Source organism: Phyllobates terribilis, unplaced genomic scaffold (assembly GCF_046119375.1).
Source record: "Phyllobates terribilis strain yellow unplaced genomic scaffold, ASM4611937v1 Scaffold_1__5_contigs__length_1240528914, whole genome shotgun sequence".
Lineage (NCBI taxonomy): Eukaryota > Metazoa > Chordata > Amphibia > Anura > Dendrobatidae > Phyllobates > Phyllobates terribilis.
The window spans coordinates 1,145,407,637-1,145,418,222 of record NW_027362761.1 but is presented as its reverse complement, the minus strand read 5'-3'; positions in this window follow the sequence as shown (position 1 = coordinate 1,145,418,222).

Genomic DNA, 10,586 nt, shown 5'->3' with positions numbered 1-10,586 from the left:
GAATAAATACTATAACACACCCGCTGCAACAGAATATCGGATCAAACATCATTTACATGTGAAATGAGAACAATAAGTTCACTATGTAACAATTTCTGGATAAACAATAAATAAATAAAAATGACAACTTCCAGGAAAAAAAGGAAATTAAAACTACATTTATTCCTAGTGAGACCCACGCCCGGGGAAAACAAATATATAACAGGGAAAGGAGAATAAGACGTGCACAGGAAAAATGGCATCCCATAATGAAAACCCAATTTCTCTAACTATACAAAACATCAGTTTTCAATTGGTATCATTTAAAAAAAAATGCTTCTTTGCAAAGATATAACCAGAGGCGTAATGATCGTAGTGTCGGAAAGGAGCGACCACTACCGGGACCATGTAGGGGTGAAGGGGGAGGGGGGGGCGCTGATGCCAATTTCTCCCGGATATATGTCCTCGGATTTTCATTAAGGCAAAATGCATTGCGGTGCAGAGACCCTCCCGCTCCCTGCACTGCAATAGAAGCTGGCGGCCAATCAGAGGCTGGCAGCAGACGTCGGCTTGCCTGTGGCAGTGCCGTCATGCGTTGTCCGTGCCGGCACACCGAAGTCAACTGCTGGCTTCTGTGTCGGCTGTAGAGGAGGACGCCGCACATCATGGGAGAAAGGGAAGGTTAGAGTAATCTTTTGTTTCTTTTTAAAATGTGCTGGAGAAGAATGGAAGGGGCCCAGGACAGGGGACATTATACTAGGAAGGGGGACATTATACTAGGATGGGGGACATTATACTAGGAATGGGGACATTATACTAGGAGGGGGGACATTATACTAGGAGGGGGGACGTTATACTAGGAAGTACATTATACTAGGAAGGAGGACATTATACTAGGAAGGGGGACATTATACTAGGAAGTACATTATACTAGGAAGGAGGACATTATACTAGGAAGGGGGATATTATACTAGGAAGGAGGACATTATACTAGGATGGGGTACATTATAATAGGAAAGGGTACATTATACTAAGAAGGGAGACATTATACTAGGAAGGGGGACATTATACTTCGATTGAGGACATTATACTAGGAAGGGGGACATTATACTAGGAAGGGGGACATTATACTAGGAAGGAGGACATTATACTAGGAAGGGGGATATTATACTAGGAAGTAGGACATTATACTAGGACGGGGACATTATAATAGGAAAGGGTACATTATACTAAGAAGGGAGACATTATACTAGGAAGGGGGACATTATACTAAGATTGAGGACATTATACTAGGAAGGGGGACATTATACTAGGAAGGAGAACATTATACTAGGAAGAGGGACATTATACTAGGATGGGGGACATTATACTAGGATGGGGGACATTATAATAGGAAAGGGGACATTATACTAAGAAGGGAGACATTATACTAGGAAGGGGGACATTATACTAAGATTGAGGACATAATACTAGGAAGGGGGACATTATACTAAGAAGGAGGACATTATACTAGGAAGGGGGACATTATACTAGGAAGGAGGACATTATACTAGGAAGGGGGACATTATACTAGGAAGGGGCCCAGGACGGTGGACATTGTACTAGAAAGGGGGACATTACACTAGGACGGGGGACATTATACTAGGAAGGGGGACATTATACTAGGATGGGGGATATTATGCTAGGAAAGGAGACATTATACTAGGAAGGTGGACATTATACTAGGAAGGGGGACATTATACTAGGAAGGGACCCAGGATGGGGGACATTATTCTAGGAAGGGAAACATTATACTAGGAAGGGGGACATTATACCAAGAAGGAGCCCATGATGGGGTACATTGTTAAAGGATGGGATCTGACGACACACATCCAGCTGAAGAATTTCCTGGCGTCGGCTGGCCCCTCACCCGCCGGGTTTGACCCCAGTGGCAGCCACTGCGACAGCGGTAGTTACGCCCCTACATATCACCAAAAAACGACAATATGAGAGCTTAATTATCTCTAGTCTAAAACATATCATTTTATTGATACCTCTTCTATAATTTTAATTATGTCTACTTTTTGAATACTCGTCCTGTTGATTTCAAGGGGAAATCCACATTTCTGTTCATATGAGTTTTTTTTCCGACAAGTAATAGAGATGTGGATTCCTTGTGGAATAAGCTCCAAGTCTGACGCTGTCAAATCAATGGCTGCAAAAAATGGCTTACAAAAATCACCTTAGCATAGAAAATCACCTTAGGCAGATCTGGGCAACGTGCGGCCCGCGGGCCACATCTGGCCCTCTGGCTGTTCCAGTCCGGCCCGCGGACCGAGACAGCCGAAGGGCTGATAACAGTGGCCCACGGGCCGCACTGCACCGCACGCCGTCACCGCTCGCCGTCACTGCCCGCCTGCACACCGTCACCGCTGTCTCAATCCGTGGTCTCAATCCGCGGTGAATGCATTGGTGGAGGAGGGGCCGCCACTTCCCTCTTCCACCAATCAGCGTTAGAAACAGCTGACACAATGGCATCAGCCTGCACACTGTGGAGAGTCAGTGCATCAGAGACAGGAGCGCAGGGAAACGGGGAGTGAAGTAAGTATATGCTGGACACAGGGGGGGCTTTAATGCTGGACACAGGGACGGCTTTGCTTTGATGCTGGACACAAGAGATGCTTTAATGCTGGACACAGGGGGGGCTCTCATGCTGGACACAGGGGGGCTCTCATGCTGGACATAGTGGGGGGCTCTCATGCTGGACACTAGGGAGGGCTGTCATGCTGGACACATGGGGGCTCTCATGCTGGACATAGGGGGGCTCTCATGCTGGACACTAGGGAGGGTTGTCATGCTGGACACAGAGGGGCTCTCATGCTGGACACAGGGGGGGCTCTCATGCTGGACACTAGGGAGGGCTGTCAGGCTGGACACAGGGGGGGCTCTCATGCTGGACATGGGGGGCTTTAATGCTAGACACTGGGGGGCTTTAATGCTGGACACTGGGGGGCTGTCATGCTGGACACTTGGAAGGGCTGTCATGCTGGACATGAGGAGGCTCTCGAGCTCTCATACTGGACATGGGGGGGTGGGTGGTGCACATGCTGGACTTGGGAGGGCTGTGTGGGGCTCATGCTGGACATGGGGGGCTGTGTATGGCTCATGCTGGACACGGGAGGGCTGTGTGGGGCTCATGCTGGACATGGGGGGCTGTGTGGGGCTCATGCTGGACATGGGGGGGCTGTGTGGGGCTCATGCTGGACATGGGGGGCTTTGTGGGGCTCATGCTGGACATGGGGAGGCTGTGTGGGGCTCATGCTCATGTTAATATTAATATTGAGCAGAATTAATTTCAGCCTATTGGTTCGGCCCTCCCCAACAGTCACGGTCTCTCATGTGGCCCCTCGGGAAAATTAATTGCCCACCCCTGACCTTAGGATATGTTCACATTGAGGCCCCCAATTCACCATTGCTGTTGCTCCAGTATTCTGGTCTAGTTTGCTCGTTTTTTTGTGGCTTTATTATTTACACCTTAGTCTCTAAACTTTTAAGTCTTTTTTGATTATTACTTAACAACTTTACTTATCCAGATGTTTTAGACAGATTCATGAAATGCGACTTTTTCCAAATGTCGCATTTTATTTGGTATATCTCACTCCAGTCCCTGCCTGGAGTAAGATTTCTGGTGAAGTTTTTAATTGTGACACATTTTTAAAGAAAGGTGACACTTTTTAAAGGATTTTTGGTGCTGAAAAATTGCAAAAATGGTGAAAGTCAAAAATAAAGAGCATTTTTGATTTTGCACCAAATTCATGAAACTCGTGCACTATTTTGAAGAAAAAGGAAAATTAATTCAATAAAATGCAAATGATGAATTGAGTCCTGAATTTTTGCTTACAAAAGTTTTGGAGCATATCCTGTGAATAAGGGCCAATCAGGATCGGGGCCCGACAATGCACTCTGTTGGGTGGGAGTCGCCAGTACATGCGCTTCTCCTGGCTGTATACCCTGGTTTATTTGTTGGCCCACGTTCAGAGTTCTCTGGATTCGGACATTCGATGCCATGACCAAGGTTGAAATCAGCTCAGTGATTGTGTTACGGCAGGCCTGCACAACATACGGCCCGGGGCCGAATGCGGCTGCCAAACAATGTTGTGCTGCCTACGGAGCTATCTGGTAGGTGCCGCTCCTTCTTCCCATATTCATATGCATTTGCATCCGAAAGACGTGAATACATTTGAACACTGCGGCGCCAGGACTGGGGCAGAGAATGCGCTCGTCAGCCCTCGCCCGGACGTGCGGCAGCGTGATGAGTTCAGCACGCTGCTGACGTAATCACATTGCTGCCGGGGCCGCACAGGCAGAGGAGACGATGGCCACTTTTAAGCGCTCCACGTAGGAGCCGAAAATGAAATGTCATGTTATTTTAGATGAGAGGACGTGGGAGGAAAGGGTAGTGTTACTACGAGGGCATATAATGTGGCAATTTGGGACATTATGGGGCAATTGAGGACATTATGAGGTAATTTAGGACATTATGGGGACATAATGGAGCAATTTGGGAAATTATGGGGGGCATTATAGAGAAATTTGAGACATGATGTGGAAATTTGGGACTTTAAGGGGGCATTATGGGGCAATTAGGGGGGATTGTGAAAGAGGGCATAATATGGCGAGGGGCAGTGGGGTGGGGAGGACTTTGAAAGGGGCATTTTGGGGGAGATTTGGAAAGGGGCAGTATGTGGGGGACATTAGGGAGAGGGCTTGTGTGGGGGAGATATATCAAGGAGCAGTGTGGGGGATATTTTGGAGAGGGGCAGTGTGGGGGGGATATTATACAGAGGGACAGTATGGGGGATGTTTTGGAGAGGGGCAGTGTGTGTGGGATATTTTGAAACGGGGCAGTGTGGGGGTTTATTTTGGAGAAGTGCAATGTGTGTGGGGGGGAATTTTGTGCAGTGAGCACAGTGAGTGGAAATGATTTATTCAGTTGCAGAGCATGGGAGATATTTGTATTTATGGAGACGTATAATGATGCTTTTATATTTAAGAGCACCATGTCGGGATGTGCTGCTGAAAACAAAGAAGTTTAAAGTCTAGAGAGAGAAGCTCTGGGCATAAAGTCTCATCATGGCGTCTGTGCTACTTGGAGACAAAAGGGATGGGAATGACTCCAATTAGAGAAGATGTCACTTATAAGGTACCTGGATGTAATTTTTTTTGTGATACTGACTACGTCTCATCAGTGCTGTGGTTCCTGTATGATCTTTAGTCTGATAATGGCTTGTAATAACAACTACCAGCATCTCCTCACTATTGTTAAGGACATACTGGGAATTGTAGGTTCATGCAATACAAATGTAAATGGGTCTGACCTGACATTACAATTGATTACTGTACTAACCTTGGTGCTGCATTTATGTACTGACGAAGTTTCTTTCACTGCATTCATGTACTGACGGTATTTCTTGCACTGCATTCATGTACTGATGGTAGTTCTGGTGCTGCATTCATGTTCTGAGGGTGTTTTTGGCACTGCTTTCATGTACTGACGGTGGCTCTGGCACTTTATTCATGTACTGAGGGTGGTTCTGGTGCTGAATTCATGTACTGACAGTGGTTCTGGTGCTGCATTTATGTACTGCTGGTGTTTCTGGTGCTGCAATCATGTACTGACAGTGGTTCTGATGTTGCATTCATGTACTGACGGTGGTTCTGGCTCTGCATTCATGTACTGATGATGGTTCTGATGCTACATTCATGTACTGATGGTGGTTCTGGGGCTGCACTCATTTGCTAACAGTGGTTCTCATCTTGTACACATGTAGCAATCCATAACGTGTTTGAGGGCTATGTTAAAACTTACAAAGTGTCAAAAGTTAGTAATTTGAAATTACGAGGAGGATTTGGCGAGATTCTGCTCCAAAAAACTCAGTTTAAGTTAGCATGTGTTCACACTGATTTTTTTTTAGCAGAAACTCTCCAAATCCTTCTCAAATACTCATGGTTCTGGTGATGTATTAATGCACTGATGTTGGTTCTGGTGATGTATTCATGTAACTACCCCTTTGAAACAAATACGGCCCTCGTGATTGGTTCAGTATGGCAATGTGGCCCTTGGACCAAAAAATGTTGTGTACCCCTGTGTTACGGTAATAAATAAATGCTGTGGCCGACACGCAGGAAAAAGAATAATCGTGTCTGTAACATACCTGGCGGCGCCCTTGCATGGTGGTCCATCTCCCACTGTGCAAGAGCGCGCACTTGATCTCCAGTCCAGAATGTCTCTCTGGCTTCCCTCCATGCTGTCTGTTTGTGTCTGTTTCTGCTGCTTAAGGGCAGCGCCCGATCACTTCCTGCTTTTTGTACCTGCTGTAGGCACACCCCTTGTGCGTCCTCAGCCTATTGCTGTCTGTCACCTGGTATATAACCCAGCTGCTCCAATCAATCCCTGCCTGAGCATTGTGTTTCATTCAGTGTGTGCTTGCACTCTGAAGGTGCCAGGTCCCGTTCTGTGTTTCTCTTGTCTGCCTATCCTGGAGGCTGTATTTCCAGGCCTGTCTGAACACGCTCCTAGCCTGTTCCTCCCACCTTCTAGGGGCCGATTACCTAGACCCGCTCCTGTATCTTGTCTGTCCTGTCTGAACACGCTCCTAGCTTGTTCCTCCCGCCTTCTAGGGGCCGATTACCTAGACCCGCTCCTGTATCTTGTCTGTCCTGTCTGAACACGCTCCTTGCCTGTTCGTCCCATCTCTCTGGGGGCCGTATTCCCAGACCCGCTCCTGTATCCCGCTGCAGTGTCGGTCTCTTCCGTACATTCAGTTCCAGTCTGAACTCTCTCCTAACCTGTTTTGCCTCTATGTCCGTTCCTTTCCTTTTTCTGCAGAGTCTGAACTCGTACCTAACTCCTGCTTGTTGTCTCTGTACTCCCGTTTGTGAGTTTGTGGTCCACTCGCTACTTCACTGCAAGTACCCTGTGGGTATCTGGCTCTGCCTTTCCCTTCCTGTCTGTTCCGTGTGAACAGAGCCCTGTCCGTCCTGCTCTGCTCTTGCTCACCGCTCCAGGCGGTCTCGTCCTGCTCTGCTCTTGCTCACCGCTCCTGGCGGTCTCGTCCTGCTCTGCTCTTGCTCACCGCTCCAGGCGGTCTCGTCCTGCTCTGCTCTTGCTCACCGCTCCAGGCGGTCTCGTCCTGCTCTGCTCTTGCTCACCGCTCCAGGCGGTCTCGTCCTGCTCTGCTCTTGCTCACCGCTCCAGGCGGTCTCGTCCTGCTCTGCTCTTGCTCACCGCTCCAGGCGGTCTCATCCTGCTCTGCTCTTGCTCACCGCTCCAGGCGGTCTCGTCCTGCTCTGCTCTTGCTCACCGCTCCAGGCGGTCTCGTCCTGCTCTGCTCTTGCTCACCGCTCCAGGCGGCCTCGTCCTGCTCTGCTCTTGCTCACCGCTCCAGGCGGCCTCGTCCTGCTCTGCTCTTGCTCACCGCTCCAGGCGGTCTCGTCCTGCTCTGCTCTTGCTCACCGCTCCAGGCGGTCTCGTCCTGCTCTGCTCTTGCTCACCGCTCCAGGCGGTCTCGTCCTGCTCTGCTCTTGCTCACTGCTCCAGGCGGCCTCGTCCTGCTCTGCTCTTGCTCACCGCTCCAGGCGGCCTCGTCCTGCTCTGCTCTTGCTCACTGCTCCAGGCGGTCTCGTCCTGCCCTGCTCTCGCTCACCTCTCTGGGCGGCCTCACTCTGCTGTGTTTGTCCGCCACATCTGTGGTTCTGTTCCTGAGTCCCAGTGTGTACTGGGTCCTGTCCCGCCTGTGTTCCTACCTGCTAGTGCCTTCCTGTCTGCACTCTAGCCGTGCTTGCCTGTACCCCCCTGCCTGCATGCCCACCTGCCTGCATATCAGTCGTGCCTGCCTATTCCCACCAGTCTGTGTGCCAGCCTAACCTGTCTGTTCCTGTATTCCCCTGTGTGGGTCAACAGCCGTGTCCGGGGTCTGTCCTGGAGTAGCACCTGGTCCCTCTGCTCGGTTCCTCCTTGGTGCACTGGCGTCGTATGCCGTCGTGCGACCCTGGTCGGATCGGGTGAATACCTAGTTACGCCCCTCCAGGCATTCACTCTCCGGCACGGTCCAGTGGAATCACACGCACACGCCGCTCAGCCCGGGCGTGTGCATTACAGTGTCCATGTGTTATTCCATGATAGGTGTGCCTGAACGAAATAATACTTAGTTTGTCTATAATTTTCTGAAATCTGTGATCCTTCTCCTCTGTCTTGTGCTATCTGTAACATGGCCACAGCCTTTTTAGGTCATTGGTCTGAATCCAATTGAATTAATAGTTTCAGAGTTTTAACAGTTAAAGGTAGACGACGTAAGTCCTTTGAGTTCAGCCAAAACCCTAACATATTGTTTCAGAAGAAAGCAAAAACCCCACAAGGCAGATGCTAATTGCCTCATATTAGGGAATTAATTCCTTCCCAACTCTACATACAACAATCAGATTAGTTCTCTCGATCAACATCCGTCACAGAATCTAGTACCCATAACCTGTAATATTATATTTTTCAAGAAAGGCATCTAGGCCTCCTTGAACTTTTTTAGTTAATCAACCATTACATCATGAGGCACAGAGTTCCATAATCTCACTGCACGTATAGTAAAGAATCCATATTCTCACTACTCATACAGTAAAGATTCGCTGTCTGTGATTATGATTGAAACTTTTTTCCTCTAGACGTAGAGGATGCTTCCTTGTCAGCGTCGCAGTCCTCAGAGTAAAAAGATCATTAGAAAGCTGTCTGCACTGTCCCCTCATATATTTGTACATAGTAGTAAGATCTCTCCTAACCCTTTGTTTTTTCCAAAGTGAATGGTCCCAAGTTTAATAGCCCGTCTTGGTATCGCAGTCCACCCATTCCCATAATAACCTTGGTTGCTCTTCTCTGCACCTACTCTTGTTCAGCTAAGCCTTTCTTTTACATTGGAGCCCAAAATTGTACACAGTATTCTAAGTGTGGCTGCACTAGTGACTTCTATAGAGGCAAAACTATGTTCTTGCCATGTATGCCTCTTTTAATGCATCCCATTATTTTATTTGCCTTGGCAGCAGCCACCTGGCACTGGCCACTAAAGTTGACTTTGTTGTTTACCCATATGACCAAGTCCTTTTCAGTGGCAGTTTTTCGCAGTGTTTTACCATTTAGTATATAAATGTACATTTTATTTTATTGGCCCAGGTGCATGACTTTACATTTATCTCCATTAAACTTCAATTGCTATTTCTCAGCCCAAGCCTCCAGCTTACATAAATCCTTTTGTAATTTTAAATTATCCCCTCCACAGTGTTGATTACCTTGCAGAGTTTAGTATCATCTGCAAATATTGAAACTTTACTCTGTATGCCTGCTGCAAGGTCATTAGCAAATATATTAAAAAGAAGACGGTCCAATACTGACCCCTGTAATACCCCACTGTTAGCTGAGACCCAATTAGAGAGTATTCTATTAATAACCACCCTCTGTTTCACATCACCGATCTAGATGGTAACCCAATTACACATATTTTCCCCTTGGTAAGCAATGGGATGCTCTCATTTTATGTACCATTCTTTTATGTGGCACTGTATCAAACACCTTTGAAAAGTTCAGACAACATCCACAGCCTTACTCTGGTTCAGTCTGAAATTTACTTCCTGATAGAAGTTGATCAGATTAGTTTGACAGGACTGATCCCTCATAAACCCATCTTGATGTTGGGTCATGAGGCTTTTTTCTTGATATACTCCAGGTTAGCATGTTTTAGGAGATCCTAGAGGATTTTAATCACAGTATAGGTTAAATTTACCAGCATATAATTTCCAGGCTGAGATTTTGTCCCTTTATTGAATATTGGCACCACATTTCCTATGCGCCAGTCCTGTGGTACAGAACCTGTTATTATGGGTTCATTGAATATTAGAAATAATGGTCTGTCTATCACGGTGCATAATTTCTGCAGTATTCGGGGTTGTATACCATCCTGACCCTGTGATTTATCTACGTTAAGCGTTTTTGAGGCGACGCCATACTACCTATTTAAACAGGAGACATTTAATATAAAAGTTATGGTATCCCTGATCGTGTCATCTGTTATGGGATTTGCTTGTAAATACTGTACAGAAAAAGGGGTTTAGTACATGTGCCTTTTCCTCTTCCTTTTCCACCCTTTCTGCCAGATTATTTTTGTGGGGGCCAACACTATAATTTTTTAGTTTCTTACTGTTTATATAGTTGAATAATATTTTTCGATTATTTTTACTTTCTTTAGCAATGAGTCTCTCTGTCTCAATCTTTGCTTCCTTGATTTGATTTTTTACACAATTTATTTTTCTCTCTATAATTATTTAATGCCTCGTCTCTACCCTCCTATTTTAGTTGCCTAAACGCTTTTTTTTGTCAGTTTTGTGCCCCTTACAGCTCTATTTAGCTCTGGTGGTTTTCTCCTACTTTTAGCTTTTTTACTCCCATTGGGTATATATTGTGCACAATTCACAAATTTCGACGAATTTCAAAAATTTTTGTTACTGAACTTGATTTCTACAGTATCAATTTTTTTTTCTCTTTTTATAAACTGAATCTTAAACCCCAGTGTAATTTGTCCATAAAGACA